The 19,917-nt window shown below is 45.2% G+C and overlaps 1 protein-coding gene and 1 long non-coding RNA gene across 2 annotated transcripts in view; one reads left to right on the forward strand and one right to left on the reverse strand.

Annotated features, from left to right (window-relative positions):
- Positions 1–2,944: 2,944 nt before the first annotated feature.
- The window catches only part of PGCKA1 (PDCD10 and GCKIII kinases associated 1), a 78,394-nt gene continuing 61,421 nt past the window's right edge, over positions 2,945–19,917 (forward strand). The window contains exon 1 of the mRNA XM_036101897.2: positions 2,945–3,024. The gene's annotated coding sequence lies outside the window, so the exon portion shown is untranslated. The remainder of the gene's footprint in view (positions 3,025–19,917) is intronic.
- The window catches only part of LOC144381331 (uncharacterized), a 178,665-nt gene continuing 178,348 nt past the window's right edge, over positions 19,601–19,917 (reverse strand). The window contains exon 2 of the long non-coding RNA XR_013446307.1: positions 19,601–19,641. This is a non-coding gene — a long non-coding RNA (uncharacterized LOC144381331). The remainder of the gene's footprint in view (positions 19,642–19,917) is intronic.

Consider the following 19,917-nt stretch of genomic DNA (forward strand, 5'->3'; position numbering starts at 1 on the left):
TTGCATAAAAGCATTTCATATACATGGAGTTTGTTGTTTAACAAACTTAAATATCTTCTTTCCCAGTGTCAAGAATGCAACAAATACCATGTGTTTGCTTTGTCCAAGGCATTATGCTCATGCCCTAGGATGATCTCATAATGAGTCATGCATAACCCCTGCCCTCCAGAATCCTACAATCTAAAGGAGACACAACTAAATTAGATGTGATACAGATTTTTTTAAAAAGTTAATAAAACTGAAATGCAGGTGTTGAGAATACACTGCAGAGGAGCAATTAACTCGAACTGGGATTCAAAAGGAATGGCCAAGAGGAGGTGATAGTGGAGGCTTGAAGGACAAATGGAACTTAACTGTCAGAATGTCAAAAAGACACTTCAGGAGAAGGAAGCTGTGTGAGCACAAACAGGGAGAGTCAACATATACTGTGGATGACTTCAGATGCTATGCTGGCTTTTTAAACTTTATTCTGGGGGCGCCTGGCTGGCTCAGTCAGTAGAGCATGCAACTCTTGATCTCAGGGTCATGAGTTCAACCCCCACATTAGTCGTAGAGGTTATTTAAATACGTACATACATAAAGTTAAACTTTATTCTGTAACTCATAGGTAATCGTGGGAAAGTTTTTGAGAAGGGGAAAGACCTGGTTGAAATGGTGTTTTAGAATGACTTAGGCAGTACTATGTCCCATGGATCGGAGATGGAAGAGACCAGAAGCTGGGGACCAGTAAAGAAACTATTGTAAGGATCTGAGATAGAAAGTAGAAGATCTTGATTTTAGGACAGCTGCAGTGAGGATGCTAAGAAGAGGCATGATTTCAGGGCTTTAACTGACAGAGTTGTGTGATGAACAAAGGAGAACTCACATAATTCCAGCTCCAATTGAAACTGGGTGGACAGAATTACAGATGTAAAATGAATACGTTTAGGAGATGAAGATGAAGGAAATACTGAAATAAAGTTGGACCTAGAGAATTCAAAAGTAAAGATATCCACGCAGGCAACTGGAAATGTGCTATCCCCGCAATGGAGAAATTGTAGCTAAAGGCAAAGAATCCAACCTGTTATCTCTTTCTCAAAAATCTAAATAATGCATAAGATGGTGCTTTTTTTTTCGTTATAATATAAGCCAATACCATAAACTTCTTAAAATTGTGGGTCTTTTTTTTTTTTTTTAGAACCATATTGACAAATTTAGAACTCTATTGACAAATCCACTCAAACAAATTAGTTTTCCTATCTTCCATGATTCATTGGTTGGAACGATTTATATGCCAATGAAAACATGAACACACCTAAAACACTAACTGAATCATGGTGTTTCACTCCCACATGCATCCAGAAACCACTGGTTTTTCTTCTGTATTTTTCATAAGGGTCCCTTGACAGCTCCGTTTGGCATTCCATGTGATGTGCATGAAGTACAGATTACACGTATATGGACATATTGGAGGGTTTCGTTTCAGTGTATCAATATGACAAATTATATAACACCGAATTTAAGATTACCAATAACACCACCATCTCTGGCTTTACAGAATCCCAGCCTTTGATAGATGAAGGTAACTTAGCCAGCAGCTTGAGCATATTCAGAGCAGTGGTTCTCAAACTGGAGTGTACATCATTTGTTAAAACACAGATTACTTCACCCTCCCTATCCCCAATTATTTCAGAATCCGTATGTCATGGGTAGAGCCCCCAAATCTGCATTTTTTACTGAATCCCTCCAGATGAAGCTGATTCCGCTAGTCTGGGAACCACACTTCAAAACCTAAGATAAATACCAATGTCTTTTTGGTCAAAGTAACTTAACTGATAAATGTACCAGTATTCTGTGGACGTTACTAAAGCATCCACTAGAAGTGTGACAAAGGGTTTTATCAGAAAATGATGTAAAATAGCAGAGACTTCCTTCTAAATCTATCATTTTAAAGCATGCAGCTACCACACGACTGGCAAGATGCCCCCAAAAATGAGTTTTCTCCCATAAAGGGTGACAAATGTGTAAATGGGGCTGGAATCCCTAAAGTGGGCCCGTTAGAAACTAAGGACAGTATGTCGGTCTTTAAATAATACTCTGGCCTATTCTGCAGCAGCCTGTTCTGTCCTGACTGTCCCTGGATAATTAGAAGGGGAGAGAAGAGGGTAAGCTAGGTGGCGCAGTTGCTTAACACATTTTCCTGTCAATCCCAACTTTTGCGCACAGGTGAAAAGAACTTCCAACACCTAAGTAGTATTTTCAGGTAAAGCCACCAGCTCTCCACCCGCCGTAGGTGCGTGCACCGCAACAAGTACGCGCGTAGAGCTCAGGAGGTGTGGACGCGGTGTTGCAGCCGAGGTTCCAACAGCCCGGGAAAAGGGGTGGGGGGAAGCAGGACTTCGTGGAGCTCGCACTGCGGTGTCGAGGGCGCGGGCGAGTGTGTGCAACTTCCTGGAGTTACATCTCGGTAGCGTCCGCGCTGGGTCTCAGACCATCCACTCTGATAGTGCAGGCGGGCGACGGTGTACACACCAGGTCGAAACGGAAGAGGCTGGAACTGAGGAGGAACCCCAAACACAAAAATACGGGGTGAGGGGTACAGATCTCTTTGCCAGGGGCCGCATTTCTGGATCTCCCCACTGACGTCCCGCATCCTAGGAGGCTCCCCTCTCCCTCCAGCACGACGGAAAAGTAGGCACCGAGACGTTACCCCGCGCGGGCCGGCGGTGGGCACGCGAGCCGGCAGTGGCCGCCCGGAGGCCGAGCGCGCCCGGGGATGGCCAGCCCGGCTCCGAGGGGCGCGCGGCCGGGGGGAGGGGGGCGCGCGGCTCGGGGCGCGCAGGTAAAGGGTTACGCGTGCCGGGGAGGCTCGCCCGCCTGCCGCGCCACGTGACGCGCCGGCCCAATGACGGTGCGGGGCGGCCGCTGTGAGCGCGGCGGGCTCCGGGCGGCGCTGAGCCGCTGGCGTTTCCCGGCGCGGCCGCCCGAGGCCGGCGAAGCCATGGGCGCCGCGACCCCGCCGCCGCCGCCGCCGCCCGGCCCCAGGTAGGGACGGTCCCCCGCCCCGCGCGTCGGGCCCCGCCGTGGGCTTGCCTCCTGCCGAGCTCGGCTTTGGGGCATTATTTCCCCGATTTCTCTCGCAGGTCGTTTTTATTTCTTTACTTCCTTCTGGCAGAAAAAAAAAAAAATGGGGCGAGGCAATTCTCAGTTTGATTACTTCGGAAAAGTCACAGAATTCAACAAAGGGAGGCCAAATCCAGCACCGGCGGGGGCGGGGGGGGGGGGCGGGCGGGACTTTTACAAATTCCCCAAACTCAAGACCAGGACAGTTTGGAAAGCTTGGCATCTCAGTGGTGTATGAAACAGTTTTGGTTTTAAATCCCTAATTAATGAACTTTCAGCTGCGCCTGAGAACTTGAGTTGGAAAAACTGCAAGAGATTTTCCCTTATTTCTAAGTGTCCCCCTCCCCCCATTTTTAAGCATCTGAGCGTTTTCGAATAAAACGGAAATGGAATGTTGACCGCCGCTGTTTCTTTGAAATGTCCTTGGGTCCCCAGGATTTGCTCAGGTCCCGGTGCTGGCGCCCTGGGTGGCGGTGGGAAGGGGTGGGGCGGGGAGGGTGCAGCTCTAGGAAGCGGCACGTGTTGGAAGAGCGTGCCAGGTGCAAACTGTTAAATGGTCACAAACTGTTTGCTGCATATTTAATAATTAGGCAAGCATCTCCCAGGTCGATTGCTTGGGTCTCATTTGACCTTGGCAGCCCTGATGAGGTGAGATTTTCACAAACCACCACTGAAGAATTTTTCCAATGATACAAGACAGATTTCAAAATCAGTGGGACTTTTTACCCCCTTCCAGGACTGTAATTAACCTTAAAAACAAAACAAAAACTCCCCTTAGTAACTTAGTACATTTTATTTTCCATTGTGGTATATAGACTTTTGCCCAGTGAATTTAGAGGAAGTCGGTGTTCCACGAGGTGGTTCAGATCATTAAAGAATAGGGTGTTTTATTTTCTTCCCGTCCCTGTGAGAATTACTGGCGGCCCTTTTCATATGGCTTATAAGTGTCCTGGGTGGCTGTACCCACGCTGTTGTGAGGAGCAAGGCTGTAGAAAAGATGAGACGTTTTGAGAGTTGAATCAGAAAGAAATAGAAAGTGGTCGCTGCTTTTAAACACAATAAATTCTGTTTATTCCCACAAAAATATTCCACTTATTTCCACATCTAATTCTCCAGTTAATATTTTAAGGAGACAGATGTTAGAGGTTCTGATGCTAAACACCAGTATCTATAGAACACCTCAGCAGTCGTGAGGCAGGTCTTTGAGACAGTACTTTGAAGCTCTTAAGGCTAAGTAGGACTCTGGGGTTCTTTGTACTTCCCTAATGTGTGAAGAATTAGTTATAGGAAGCTGCCTTGATCCCAGACCAGGAATGGAGCAGACATGAATACAGGAAGGTGGGGTTGGGTTTATTTCTCTTCTTTGCTCACTCACTGTTCATCCTGGTCCTGCTCTTTCTGTTCAGCAAGTATGTGATAAGTGCTTCCCCAGAAACGTGACCCGTCCTTGCTATGTTCTAAGAGCTTTTGCAAATCTGGATTCAAAACCAGACAGAAACTTGCATGTCACCTAAATATGTTCAATAGCCTAAAAATGGAATGATTCCCCTAACTTCCCACCTCATGTCTCTCTGAGCCTGGAAACAACCTAGCCAAATTCTGGCCAGAATTGAGTCTCAGCCCAAGGGCCGAGCGGGTACTTGTCTGCCTTCCTCCTGCAACTGCCCTGCCTTTGAGGCCTCAAGAGCCCATTTACTGAGCTTCTTGGAAGGGACTCCAGTTTCCAAATAATTGAATACCAGTCTCCCAGTAGCTGGGTTTCCTCCACCTGGACTTGCAAATTCCCTTAGTTTCACAATGTTCCCAGTAACCCTGAATCTTGGGCCCTTTTGAGGTCTTGGTTAAATAGTACCTAGCTTCTGCTTTTTTTTTTTTTTTTTTTTTTTTTGTCATTAGATTGATTATCTGGTTGGAGGTAGACTTTCTAGATTTCTAGAAAAGAAGAGTCAGTAGCCTCATCCTAGGGGAGGAGGCTTCACCCATTTGTAGCCTTTCTTAGTGTGGTTACCACCTGAATGCTGTTTTAAGAGAATAACATGAAAGTGAAATCTGTTATCTACTCACACCCTTTTCACCTGAGAATATTCTGGTCCCATAGAGTTTGGAATCTTCAGAAGGACCATATATCATCAAAATGACCCTATCCTGGGGTCCCTGGGTGACTCAGTCAGTTAAGTGTATGCCTTCAGCTCAGGTCATGATCTCAGGGTCCTGGGATCGAGCCCCACATTGGGGTCCCTGTTCAGCAGGGAGTCTCCTTCTCCCTCTGCCCCTCTACCCTGCTCATGTGCATTCTCTCTCTCTCTCTCAAATAAAATCTTTTTAAAAAATGACCCTATCCTAAGACTTAACATAGCCATCAGATGAATATATGTCCTGAAGCAGATACTTAAAATAAGTCAAAATACTAGTTCAGTGTCATCAAGCATCTTGGAAAAGATGCTCCTGAGCTGCAGCGAATATTAAAAAGGAGTATGTCTCAAATTTTACCCCAAGCAGTGAATTCCGTTCTATTCAGTGGACAAGTAGCTCTCTAAAATGAAGTGAAACCCCTCCCTTACCTTGGAGACAGCAGGTTTGTAAGCCCAGAGATAATCAGATGCACACTCAGCCAGTGCCAGGGACACTGTTCTTGCCTTCAGGGAACTTAACAGTCTTCAGACAAGCCAGTGGAGGATTTTAAGCAGAGCAGCTCTGTTTCTTAGAAAGTTCTCTCCAGCTGCAACGAGAAGACTGAAATGGGAAAGATCCCAGCCAGGCAGCTGCTGTAAAAATCCACACGAGAGGAGAATGAGAAGTGAATTGATTCTAAAGATACGTAGTGGACAAAGGTATTGGGGACCTCAAGCCAAGAAAATATTGGGTGACTCAGGTCTCTGCAGTTGATTTCCATGTCATTTCAAAATACATCTGTTGCAGGCAGGTAGCTGTGAGCCACGTGCTTCCCCTTCTACGCCCTTTGTTTCTCTCACGGAGAAAGGTGTTGATAAAGAGTGAGCCAAGTATAGTTCGCACTTTCAACAACGCAGTGCATCTTCGCGCAGACTTAAATATGTACATCGGAAGGCTAAGTTAGGATAAACGGTTGCCCTCGTTTTGTATACACATCCTCTGATTTAGCTTAACTCCTTCTGGGAATAACACCCTTGATTGTGTAGCAGGCGCAGTAGTGGACGTGTGTCTCAGGGTGTAGAAATGGCGTGTCCGAGCGCCCCCCAGCAGGACGCAGGAGGCACCGAGGGCCTGTGACAGAGGGACAGTCACCTCCATCACTGCCCCATGCAGAGCTCTGTCATACAACATGTGTTTGGATTCATTTGTGATTCATTTGTTTCTGAGTCCCAGAGTCCATCTCTACACCCTAGAGTTTGGACATTTCTTTTGATTTTGGTGTTGTCTTTTTCCTTCCATTGGGTAATTGAGTGCATACCTTGGGTCATTTCTATGTGATAAAGATTGGGTCTGCATGTCACGGCTGTGAAGCATTATCCCTCTTCTTTGGTGGTCAGACAACCAGCAGCCTCTGTTCTCCAGACTATGGCAGCCTAGAAATGAATAGAAGTCTACCTGCACTTGTAAAGAGTTGTTAAGAGCCACATACTTAGACCGTCACCAGAAGGTACATACATGTAATTATTTCTCTTTGGACTCCTAATGAGCTTGGCTATGTGGGTTCGTGGTCCATGGCAAGGAGGCTCACCTCCCAGATTCTGCATAAAGTCATTAGGGTAAGTGTGGGATGTAGTCACAACTGGTTTTGCTAAACAGCAAAACCAATAGACCGAAGCTGCCTGCGATGACATTCTGAGTCGACAAGACAGGAAAAATTGGGTTCAGAACTGTTAACAAGGAAATAAGTGTCGCATTCTGGAAAAGTGCACCCTCAATCCTTCTTAGACCCAGAAAAGAACTTTAAAAATCACTGGTTCTGAGCAGCTTAATTTAGAGGAAACTGAGGCTCGGGGAGGCTAAATGAGGTGTCTAAGGTCATACAGTCGCCTAACACAAAAGCTGCTGGGGCCACAGTCTGAGAATCCCAATTCCCAGCGCAGTCACCTTCCTACTATGCCTGGCCGAAAAGGACAGATTTTAGTGGTATGGGAAGCTGATCTTTTGTTAAGTACCTTTTCCCCAAAATGTTATAACAGCCACTATTTGTGGAGACATTACTTACATCGAGTATCGATTATCTATTGCTGTGTAACAAACCAGTCCAAAACGTAGTGGCTGAAAATAACCACTATTGATTTAGTTTATGACCCTCTGGGTGAGCAGTTGGGGCCTGGTGACTGCGCCGGTCTTATCAGACTCCCTCATGCATCTGTGGTCACAAGGCAGCCCTACCCCCCCGAGTGTCGGCTGACCGTCAGCTAAGTCCCAGGCCGCCTGGGCTTGTTCACGTGTTGGCCCATGGCTGTAGGAGGGAGCGTGGAAGCAGCACTCCATGAGGCCTAGGCTGAAAGGGACACGAGCTGCTTCTCCTCCAGCCTCCTCTAAAAGCCAGTGAAGAGGCCAGCCCAGATTCAGAGGGTGGAGAAGTAGACTCCACCGTTTGATGGGAGGAACTGGCAGACTCACCTTAGAGAACAGGAGGGATTCAGGGAGGGGTGGGGAATCGCGGTCATTTTTGCAATCTACCACATTGGCTAAGCACTTTGCATAACTCAGCTAACTGAATTTTCCCAACAACGCTTGAGGTGCAGGCAGAAATCCTACTTTACAGGCGAAGAAACTGCAACCCAGACATGTCAGTCTGAGTTAGGCAGGAAATGCAGCTGGTGAGGGATGGAACCAGCTTTAGTCCTGAGACCCGATCCAAAGCCCGTGTTTGTAACCATGGTGCAGTTCTGCCTCTCTGCCCCTGCATGATGCTACAGGGACCGGGAAGGGTGGGAAGCATGCTATTATCATACAACTCAGGGTTTTGTACGAACAAAATTTAAGAGTACTGTTGCTTGATTTATGTGCTAAAAGAAAGAAAATCAGAGACGATTGTGCCCTCAAAGAAGGTATGGTGTGTGCGCATGTGCGCACAAGGTAATTAAACAATAAGATTCAGAGTAAAGAGAAATAAGGCAACTGGATCATCAAGAGTAATAGGGGACAAGATAATGAGCTTAGGGGAGCCAAGGCAAAGACTAATTTGAAAAGAATCCTATCTTTTTATTAATATCTCAAAGGATCCTCCTATATAAAATAGGTATTAGTCCGACTACACAGGTGAAGTTATTCGCCCAAGGTCACACAGAGCTGATGAGATGGCATTCAGACCCAGGTCCGCATGTCTCCTCCACCATTTTGTCCCCAGAAAGCCAAGAGCTTTGCTACTCAAAGTGGTGTCCATGGACCAGCAGCCTGGCAGTCACCTGGGAGCTGGTTAGAAATGCAGTCTTGATGCTACCTCAGATCTGTCGAATCAGAATCTGCATTTTAACAAGATCCCCATACAGTTCATAAGTACAGTGAAGTCTGAGAAGCAAAGCACATCCCCCAAGACTGGATGCCAACTTGGATTCTGACGAAAGGGAAAAAATAAAGGAAGTGAAGAGATGGTTCTGGACTGCCAAGTTCTGAACTGCATTTCCCACACTTTAAGGCTGGGATGTTACCTCTGCCTTCTGTACCCTGAAAAAGAAGATCCTTTTTGGTGGTATGGTAGTTTTGGTTTTCTGTATGTCAGCTTTCAGGCAGCTTCTCCCACTCCCTTGAGTTGTAGCAGTTTTTCAACTTTTGCTAAGAAGCAGTTCAAACAAAGTTCCAAATCTGTATCCCTTGTCATTCCCTGTATATGGTGAAAGAATTTTTTTTTTTTGGCAGGCAATGAGTTATAATGAAACAGTTCTTCATATAGTTCTTCAGTTTATTAGATCTTCCCTGTGACATCTGTAGAGACAGGATTATTATGCCCCTTTCGTAAGTTAAGGACAGTGAGAGGTCAGGATGATCACTCAGCCAAGACTTGAACTCAGGTCTGCTGACGCCAAGCCGAGTCTTCTGACTAACCCGCAAAGCACTCTGCAGGTTTTCTATTTGGTCTTTGGAGGAAATTATCAAACTGATTGATTTTTGCTTTGGGGTTTTTTTTTCTTTCTTTTCTTTCTTTTCTTTTTCTTTCTTTCTTTTCTTTCCTTTCTTTCCTTCCTTCCTTCCTTCCTTCCTTTCTTTCTTTCTTTCTTTCTTTCTTTCTTTCTTTCTTTCTTTCTTTCCTTTCTTTCTTTTCTTTCCTTCTTTCATAGACACTGTGCCAAACTCAGATGCTTGAAAGTTTAAATTGGGGATTTTTAAGTAATTACTTCATGGAAACTTAAAAATGCCTCATAAAAACATTTCCTTCTTTATCTGTTTTCCCTATCGAGTTGAATCCCTCCTTTGGTTCCAGTGGCAACAAATCCCACTTTATATTTCAAATGACGTAATTTTGCGACCTTTTCCTTTGATCCTTTGAGTGATAAAAAGATCTTTCTTTTTTCCAAGTAAATTTTGAAGCCTCTTTTCTTAAGCAACTAAGCTAAGGCTCTGAAAATGTCTGTAGGCTACAGAATCATGACCTGGAAAGGGCCTTCACTAATCCAAACACCTGGTTTTAGGGATAAGAAAACTGAGGCCTGGGGAGAGAAAGCAACTCTTTCTAGGATACCCGGCAAGTCAGAGGCAAAACAAGGGCGGGAACCCTCGGCCCCAGCCCCTCCCCCACCCGCCAAGCCCTGCACTCTTTGACTGAAAGACTTCAAAGCAATTCCTTTCCCTGTTGTGTTTCCCAGCCTCTAGGGGGCACCCTGGGGAAGTTGGGAGAGCTCACGTTTTAAAGTCAAGAAGACCTGGGTTTGAATCCTCCTTTGCTGGCTGTCTGGCGTGTCCCAGGATGCGTTTATTGCTGCAGTCATTTCTACAAAGAATCATAAAACAGAGTTAATTGGCTAGACAGTCAAGACTTAGTTTACAAAGTACAATTTATCTGCATTCTCTTTTGAACTTGACGGGACAGGTTTTATGATCCTCACTGGGATTTGGTTTTGGTGAAGGAGGCCAAATGTCCTAGAAGTGGACATAGTAACAGTTTCAGCGCGACGCTGCAACCCAGGCAGAGGTCCAGCCTCAGAAGATGGCTGACAGAGGCCTGATCCTCCCGCCTCAAGTTAGTTCCGCCTCCATTACCGATGTGAGGCTCTCTCTTGTCAGAGCTAAAAGGCGAGTGTTTCCTGGTGCTGAAGAACAGGGCTGAGGTGTGGTTCTGGGGAGGTGAGCCTGAAAACAAAGGAAGGGGTAGAGAAGTCACTGCCCACTGGTGTGGAGAAAGCTCGAGGGTTGTCTTTTAATACCCTGCCTAAATTAAAAGATTTAATGGAGTAAAAGGAGTGTGACTTTCATATAATCCAAAAAAAAAAAAAAAAACGCTGAAGTGTCTTTAGAGAAAGTAAAATTACTGAAATTGCACCCTTGACAGGCAGTTACCCTGTAAGAGTTAATTAGACAAACAAAAAGCAGAACAAGCAAACAAACAAACAAAACTCAAGAATTTGCCCCCCCTAGCACCTGGCAGGCCCTCGGTGGCAGGTGTGACCGGGTGAGGCACGCGTACGCGCCTGCCTGTAAGTCAGAAGTCATCGGAATCATCCCCTCAAACACAGATGACGGCATCTTGTGCATATTTGATCCGCACTTCGTAGATGTGTGGTAACTCTGAGTCTCAGCCTGTGGCCTCCAGTTTCCTCAGATGTAAAATGTGAGGTTTGGACCAGAGCAGCACCGTAGGGTGTGGAACGGAAGGAAAGGATGGGGCTAGGGGAGGCGATCAGGTGACCCACATCTCCCCACAGCTCACTCCGTCTTTACCATTGATAAAAGCCACACGGAGTGACAGCGGACTTCAAACTTTAGGCATGTGGGATTTGCCCTGAATTTCTAACCAGATATAGAACTTTCCTTATTATAAAGTCATCTGCTTAAATGTCTATCCAGGGTCTGTTTTAAATGCCCTCTGTACCTCAAGCATAGAAAGAACCTTGGCGGCGGGCGGGGGAGGGGGGGAGAGGGATGGAGTCATATTTCCATGTTTGTATTAGTGGCAAGTAGGGAGGGTGCCAAGGACTTCATCTGAGGAGACAAACGTGGAGTTCTTTGAGAAAGCAGAACTTAGTTACATGCTGGAATGATCATTCTATAAGTGCCGAGACTAAAGGAAACTGCAAAATTGGGAGAAATGAGACTTGAAGATGATGACTTTTTCCTGGTCCTCATTTCCGTAAAGGATTTTCAGAATAACCGAGTTGGCATTTATAGTAGTTGAAAGACATGGTCATTGCCTCACCTCGTTTATTTTATATATTCCGCATCCTTCACTTTGTGAGTTTGATTGGATTATTTTAAGAACTTTATTGTAAAGTTTTTTCACTATAGAGGGCCGACTCTAGTTAGTGAACCTAGTGCCATAAAAAGCTTTTTTTTTCCCCCCTCGACTAATGCTGTGTGGACTAAGATCCAAATGTTCTTCTATTGAGCAAATGTCTGCAGAGGCCGTGCTAGCCGGTGGGGCGACAAAGATGAACAGAACAGACCTGGACACAGTCTCATAGTTATCAGTGTGATAACCATACAGACCTATCGCTCTGCGTTCCTGTGTGGACGGACGGCGGGGAGAGAGGTCCTGGGCGCCGCTGGGGGTGGATGGGAGCGGGGACCTGGACTGAGAGGCAGGAAGGGCCTCCCTGAGGAAGCACATCCCAGTGAGATCTCAGGAGGCCGAGGAGCCACAGGGGTTCGAGAGGGAACAGCGTGGTCACACGTCCAGAGGGAGCAGTGTTCCTAGAAATGTTGTGAGCACGAGGAGTACCAGGAGAGGTAGGCAGGAGGTGCAGGGCCTTGTAGGCCACGAGCTTTACGTAATCTGACCTCTACCAATGTGATCCTTCCTATTTATTTAGGGTTTTTTTGGTGGATGTCGAAACCTCCACTATCTAGAGTTGAGTGAGGGTAAAGGTCGTCTTCCTCACAGCCTCCCACGTGGTCCGCAAGCAAATCTCAGGCTCAATGCAGCCCCACCTTCCAACACTGATCGACAAGCAGGAATCAGAACAGTCATGCGGCCTGTCGTGTAGGCTTGATGAAGTCCCTGGTTCCATTCGTTTAGTTTCTCCAGCTATATTTCGTGGGAAGTTCATTAGAGGCAAAGGTGACCTCTTCGCCAGGCAGGGTTGAGCTAACCTAAGAGTGTAATTTAAGCAGCAAGACTCCTTTGAGCTGGCCACGAGTCAGGCATTTGGCAGAAACAAGTCCTGGGCCCCCTTGGGAGGGTACAGGTGGCTGGATCTACTATCCACAGTGTTGGTGCAAGAAAGGGGGCGCCTCGACTCTGTTTCCAACCAGTTCGTACGTCTCCTATGAAAGTGATTTCCCCGAGGAAAAACAGCTTCTAACATCCATCTGCTAATTAACAAAGTCCTTTGTGTTGATTGGAGACATAGAAGCTAACCTACCTGCAGAAACCGCCTCAAGCCTGCAGCCTTGTGACAGCGTTCTTACGGAGGACCTGGCACACGTGTGTTCCTGACCGGGGCAACTAACTTAACGTACAGCCTAGGGTGCAGACTAAAACCCCACTCATGCATCCCGGAGTCTATGCCAGTGGATCGTAAAGCAAATTATAGACCGGACAAGCATTGTAAGTCAGTGGCCTTAAGAACAGTGAGAAGCTATCGAAGGTTTTCAACGTGTAAGTCCTAAGATGTGCTTCTCTGGCTGCAGAGCCGGAGAGAGAGAAGACCCGTGAAGGGGCTGTGGTTGTAGGACCTGTGGTTGGACCTCCGCTGGAATGAAGCGGAGGTACTTGGAGGGAGAGAAGGACACAGCTGGCTTCCTGAGATACTGGGTGACAGCACCCGGACCTGGTGACGGACGGGATGGGAAGAGAGGCGGGCGGTGTCAGGACTGAATCTTAGGACATGGGTGTGCAAGGGGTTTTTATGATCAGTAGGCATTGCTTAAATGAAGTGCCACTCACAGACACCACGCAGCACCCTGCACTAGTGAAAACAATGAGATGTACGTGACGACATGGTAGAAGGACGCCCAGGATATAATTCTAAATTCATAAAAATTTGTTGAAGAAACATATACTTGGTGTTCCATTTTAATACAGATAGTAATGATTATAATTAGCACTTAGCAATAGTAATGATTGTAAGTAGCACTTAAAGTATCTGGAAGAAAAAATTACAAACAGTTACCAGTATTTATTTATCTGTGAAGCAAAGATTGCTAGGGACATTTGCAATCTACATTTGACACTTCTGTACTCTGGGGTTTTTGCAACAGAGAAATCAGGCTTTGTAGAAAATGAACAAACTACCCTGCTTCTATTATGAAAACTCCTGATCATTCTATCCCAGAATGATTACTCCCTCTTCTGAACACACAGGCCACATTCATTCCAGAGTGTTAGATCCAAAAAGGGCCTTAGCCGTCATTTGATTCACTATCTCCATTTCACCTCCGAGGCTGCTGAGGCCCAGAGAGGTTAATGGCTTGGCCAAAATCACATGACCCTAAATTAATAACAGAGTCAAGACCGGAATCCAGGAATATGCTAACTCTTAGCCTAAAATTCTTTCTACTACAACAAGCTAAGTCTTCTCTAGCACACGCTGTATCTATGAATAACTTGGCTTTTATTGGACTGTCGAGTAAATAAATCTTTGTCCGCCACTAAATGATGTGCTCAGACTGTGTCCCACACTGTGTGCTCTCAGCACTCTGTAAAACACTCACTAAAGCAACGGATAGACTTTAGACTTCAGACTAAAATTCAAGGAGGAGAAAGACACCCTCAGTCCCCCTACCTCCACTCCCCCACTCTCTCTCATACCATACAGAGTAAGGATAAGTTAGGGGCACTCAGCCACATTGCCTCCTTGGTTATGCTGGGAACAAAGACTTTGGATTTGGGGAGGGTCAGTGAGTACCCTTCTCCGCTGCAACAATACCCCCATATTCTGGACCTTCCAAAGGCAAAGGCATCCCTAGTCAAAGATTCCTTTAATTAGTTGATCATGTCAGGGACTTCCCATAGAGGTCTTCTGAGCTCTTCCTCCCCTGAAGAGTGGGTTTCAGGGACTCTGACCTTACGGAAACACAGCTGGCCCTGCCCTGACTGTGGGTTCAGATGGTCCACTGTGCGTGGTAGTGGCCCAGTGAACTAGATGATTCTGGATCAGGATTCACTGACCGAAGGGTGGATAGAAAACAACTTTGTCCTTAGACCAGGAGTTAGCTGGGGACAATTGGGGAGCCACATGCCAGCAGCCCGTGGAGGGCTGTGCTTGGCTTTCCCACCTTTGGTGCCTGATTCTTTTCTCCTTCTCCCCTGAAGCTAATCAGAGTACTTTTGTCTATAATGAACTATGCTTGGCATCTGGTGTTCATCACCTAAATGGGCCGCTGTCTTTCGGAAACTATTCTCCCATTAAAAAAAATTTGGTGAGCTTGTTTCCAGTGTTTTATTAATTTATTTCAACTCAACATTTTCAATATCTTAAACATTTCCATTTTTTTAATTACCATCTGTTTGATTTTTTTTTACACTGTATGCACTCACCCCCCCCACACACACACACGTTTATATAAAACTTAGTTTTAAGTTCTTCCAAATCAGTTGTTTTTCCTCCTCTTGTGAATCTAGAAAAGGATGCTGTATCTTTAAATTTGGAGATATTTTATAATTGTCTTTGAAGTTTCAGTTTTCATTTGTTTGCTTTGGGTGGGACATGGAAAAATATTTGCCTACTGTATGATCCTAACCTTCATGCATGTGTTCACAAATTTCCTCCTCTGAGAAAGGTGGCAGAGAGTTCATTGGTGATGCTTTCTCTTTTTAAATGTTTGCAAGTCCATGAATTTCTATACTAAAAATTGGTAATTTCATTAAGTATCAAGGCTGGATCTAAGAAGATGTTTCTGAGACACTTCAAAAGTGTGAAACTTCAGAAATAAAACATTGGGTTTTCTAGTTATATATTATCCCAAAAGCTACCTTAGTTATATGATCAGTATTTTCACTGTAATTATTAACAAAATACTGATGATGAACTCTAATATTTAGTCTGAATAACATTTTTGGACATTTTTAATTTGTTTATTTTAAAATGTTTTTTTAATGTTTAGGTAATATCTTTAAATTATTTTGAGTGACTTGGAGGCAGCTATGTTTGTTTTCTTAAGGGAATTAAATTCCAATAGTGCAAAAATTCTTAATGGCTCATCAAATATGTATCGAGCATTTCCCAGATGCCAGACCTACAGAGAAAGTGTAAGTCAGCCTGCCAGGGAATCCCACCATTGTGCATTTTTCACAAATGTTACCTTTAACAGGAAAACAAATTTCTTGAATCCCATGCTCCCACACCATACACTTGGAATATAAATCCATTCATAATCTTTTTTTTTTAAAGTAGGCCCCATGCCTAGCACAGAGCCCAGTGCAGTGTCTGAACTGTCGACCCTGAGATCAAGACCTGAGCTGAGATCCAGCATTGGATGCTTAACTGGCTAAGCCACCCAGGCACCCTTCATTTGTCATATTTATTGAGCACTGACTGCATGGCAGGCATTGAGCTATGTGCTGACCAGGATACAGAAGTGAACAAATAAGAGTCCCTATCCTCATGTGGCTTATAATATCTACTGGGAAAGAGGAACATGAAACAGTCACACAAATAAAACTAGAATTTCAGCCTATGGTGCAACAAAGGAAGGATAAAAGGGGTATATAAGAGCCTTTATGGAACCTGATTTAGACAGGAGGGGAGAGAGGTCAGGGAAGGCTTTTCAGAGAAAGTGACACGCTGAAACAGGAAGAAAGAGGACAGGTTAGCCAGGGAGGGAGGTGGAGAAGAAATTGGTTACCTTTTTTTTTTTTTTAAGAGGGGAGCATGATTCTGGAAGCCAAGAAACCCAGTTTCTAGTTTAAGAGATGCTAGCAACTACTCTTGAGCACATCTTAACCTCTGGTCTCATTTTCCTGAACCCAGAGACCAACGTTGAACAGAAACCTCTGGATTTCTTCTCTGATCTGTGAGTAATATGAACTGCTCCCTTACCTGGAAGCTCTGATGGCTCCAGTTGGGCCATTTCTGGAGCTGTCACCATCCCAGCCCAGAATTTGTTCCCAGAAACTGTGTGCTGCGTGCATTGCTGCCAGGCTGGCCCCGGGGCCAGATTCAGACAGCTCTAGCGACAGCTCCACCGAGCTGCCCAGCTTCCTGCCCCGCCCCCGCCACACAGTATCTACCTTGCTATCAATTCTTTCCTCATTCCCTCCATTCTCAGAGGATAAGGTGTTCCTTTTCCTGTTCAAGGTCAACCTTTTCACATGGACTTCTTTGCTTTTAGCCTCGATCCCCTGGGACATTGCTTCATCAAGTACTAATGCTCTCTCTGTCCCAAATCTTCAAGCTCTTAGAACCCCCATCTTCCCCCTGAAAAAGGAGTCAACAACGCTCTCCTCAGTGAACACACTCAAACCCCCCCCCTTTTTTTTAAATTAAAATAAAACACAGAACAGACATCTCTTCCTTTGAGCCTCATTCCTCTCCTTTTTGGCTACCTCCCCCCCCCCCCAGTTTCCCTTATTAAACTATTAAGTGGAATTTTAAAGAATTCTTGACTCATTTCTGCCTTTAAATGCAGTTCCCAGTTTCTCACTTCTTAGTTCACTCTTTATTTATGGTTATTTGTTTTCTACCCACACTGTGACGTGAATATTTCACTGACAAAATTTAAATCTTAAATTTAAATTTATGACCATTAAGACTAACGGTCGTGGGGTGCCTGGGTGGCTCAGTCCATTAAGCGTCTGCCTTCGGTTCAGGTCATAATCTTGGAATCCCAGAATCGAGTCCCACATCGGGCTCCACACTCAGCAGGGAGTCTGCTTCTCCTTCTGCCCCTCCCCTGCTCGCGTTCTCTCTCTCTCAAATAAATAAATAAAATCTTAAAAAAAAGACTAACAGTCGCATTTCATCCCCTTACCTTATAGACTGCCCCGTGGCATTTTAAACTGCTGACGTTGATGCCACCTTCCTTTCTGAAATTCTCTCTTTCCTTTGACTTCTGTTGGACGATTCTACTTCTCACTCCTGGTTTTCCCTCTCCTTCCATGACCGGTCCCTGTTTGCCTGCCATCTACTATCAGGTCTGACCCTGGGGCTTGGTGATGCGGAATCCAGTCACAGGTCCTGTACGTACCTAGGAGTTATGACTGTGTCGCAAGGAAGCGCGGACAGCGAATTCAGAGCACTCTCAAATGGTGACGAGATGCATCGATTCCGGTCAGTGGCAGGTTGTGCTGGAGATGGGAGACTCAGAGGACTTGAGAATTAGCTAACTCGTAATTTGAATCTTGGGGACAGAGGTGAGAAGACTGAGCCCTTTGTGAGGTATGGATTCCATGTTAAAGCAAATTATGTCCTTACGGAGATGGTGTTTTAACCCTGGGAAGGTTTAGAATTAAATTATGATGAACTAAATAAAACCCAAAGTATTTATATTTTTAGATCAGTTTGTGGAAGAGCCTGTATTCACTATTTTGAACATGTACAGTATTCACAGTGTGTAAGGTAATTTGTTAATTAACATGTTAAGTCTTTTGATTCCACTTTAAAATGTGTCATTAGCTGATTGATTTAGACTTGGGCTCTTTTAAGTTGAAATTTTTCAGATAGTTTGCTTTTTTTTTTAAGATTTTATTTAGAGAGAGAGAATGTGAGCGCAGGGGGAAGGGCAGAGGGAGAGGGAGAGAATCTCAAGCAGACTCCCCGCTGAGTGCAGAGCCCAATGTGGGGTTCAGTCTCATGACCCCAAGATCACAACCCAGCCGAAATCAAGAGTTGGACACTTAACCGACTGAACCACCCAGGCGCCCCAGTTTTGCTTTGTTTTATATTGGATTGAAATGTTTATGACACCTGAAAATTTACCTTATTTATGAGTTTATTAGTTTTATAAAATGACTTAAGTACTGCAGAAGGGTTTGTTTATTGGTCACTGAGATACTTTTAAAAAATCAAATATATTACATTTTCAAATAAAACATTTAACTGTCCTTTCCTTTAATTAACCATGTTGGAAAACCACTCTTGAAAGGATTGGCAGAGTTTAGAGAATTGTAAATAGAATATAAGATTTGCAGTTATCTCGACTCAAGAGAAAGCTACATTTTGGGATGTTATTTTAATAAATATTAATCAAAAGACCCAGATAGCCCCATGTCATGTTATCTGGGGCCCTAGGAGATACCCAACACTCCAGTTGCCACTTCCCCATTCCCAAGTATGGGTGTGCCCCTTGGCTCCTCCATCACCCCACAGCCCTTTATGTCTTCTAGTTCCCTGACCAACCTCTGGCAACATCAGAATGTGTGAGCCACTCGGGGCTCAGATGCGCATGACACCAAACACCCTACCTCCGGCCCCACTCTCCCCACACAGCTACAGATCCCTTGATAACAAGTGCCTGCAGGGCAGATCCCCTTGCAGATCCCCAGACCCCTTTAAACTCAACCCATCTGGAACTGCTTTCCCAGCTGCCCTATCGCCACCCCATTGATTGGCCCTCCTTCCCGTTACCCTCAGTGGATGACGTCACCTAGTTTTCCTTCCCATCAGGTGCAAGGACTCTGGGTCAGGGCACACTACTTGACAATAGTAGGCACTCAAACACAGAGGCCAAATAAAATACAGATGACATGAGACACGCCTTAGGATGAGTGGGAGGGGCAAGGGCCCAGATTGTGTTGGTAGTAGTTAAAATCTCTTTGTCGGGCCAGCAGGAATAGCTCACATTTACTGAGCACCTCGTATGAGCCTGGCACTCGAAGTGATTTGTATACATCATCTAACTTAAAGGGGTGGCTCAGAGAGGTTAAGCAAGTTGTTCAAGGTGGTGGAGCTGGGACTCAGTCAAGTTCTGTGTGACCGCAGAGCCCACGCTCTTAGCCAGCAGACTGCTGCCTCCGTGTTAGCTGCCTCACCTCAGAGCAGATGCCCCCACACCAGGTTAGATGGCCCTGACTGACTGTTAAGCAGGGGCTTTACTGATGTGCCTATGAAGGCCAAATGACACTTAGAAATTCAGAAGTTACTTTATAATCATCTAGCAGATGTTTTTTCATTTCCTTATAAAAGAACTCACTTCACCTTTTTAGACAGAATAAAAGGCCAAAGCTTAATGATTTCAAAGACCAGTCCGGTCACTTACTGAAGATACATCAGCAGAATCAGTTCTCCCTGCTTTCCTGCTCGACCTTCTGCTGGTTTAGGAAAAATCCTTCCTGACCTTTCCATCCACTGCCTGACCAAGAAAGATGCATTTCACTCGACATGGACACCAAACATTGGGTTTAGAGGAAATGCAGCCACAAGAGCACCTTTTAAGAAATAAAAATTGGGGAATTATCCTCCTAACATTTCCTCCTTCCCTCTCCTTTATATAGTCCATAGAAACAAGGCTCCCTCCCCCCCCTCCCCCTCCCCCCCCCCCCCCCCCCCGCTGAGCACTTGAACCCTAGCACAAAATTCACATAAGAGTGATAAAACTGGAACTGCTCTCTTATCTGCATCCACCCCACCCCCTCACCCCTTGGGAGAATAAACCCTCCAAATTCAGGCTGCCAGGTTTAAGCTCAAGATTTAGACAATGAGGATCCTTTGTTCAAAATACACGTATTTTTTAAATAATGTGAGTTCTAGTCTGTAGCTCTCGTTCCTGAATTAACTCTGTCCCACCCCACACTAGCATGCTCCTTTTGTTTAAGATTCTCGAAGT

Source organism: Halichoerus grypus, chromosome 3, assembly GCF_964656455.1.
Source record: "Halichoerus grypus chromosome 3, mHalGry1.hap1.1, whole genome shotgun sequence".
NCBI lineage: Eukaryota > Metazoa > Chordata > Mammalia > Carnivora > Phocidae > Halichoerus > Halichoerus grypus.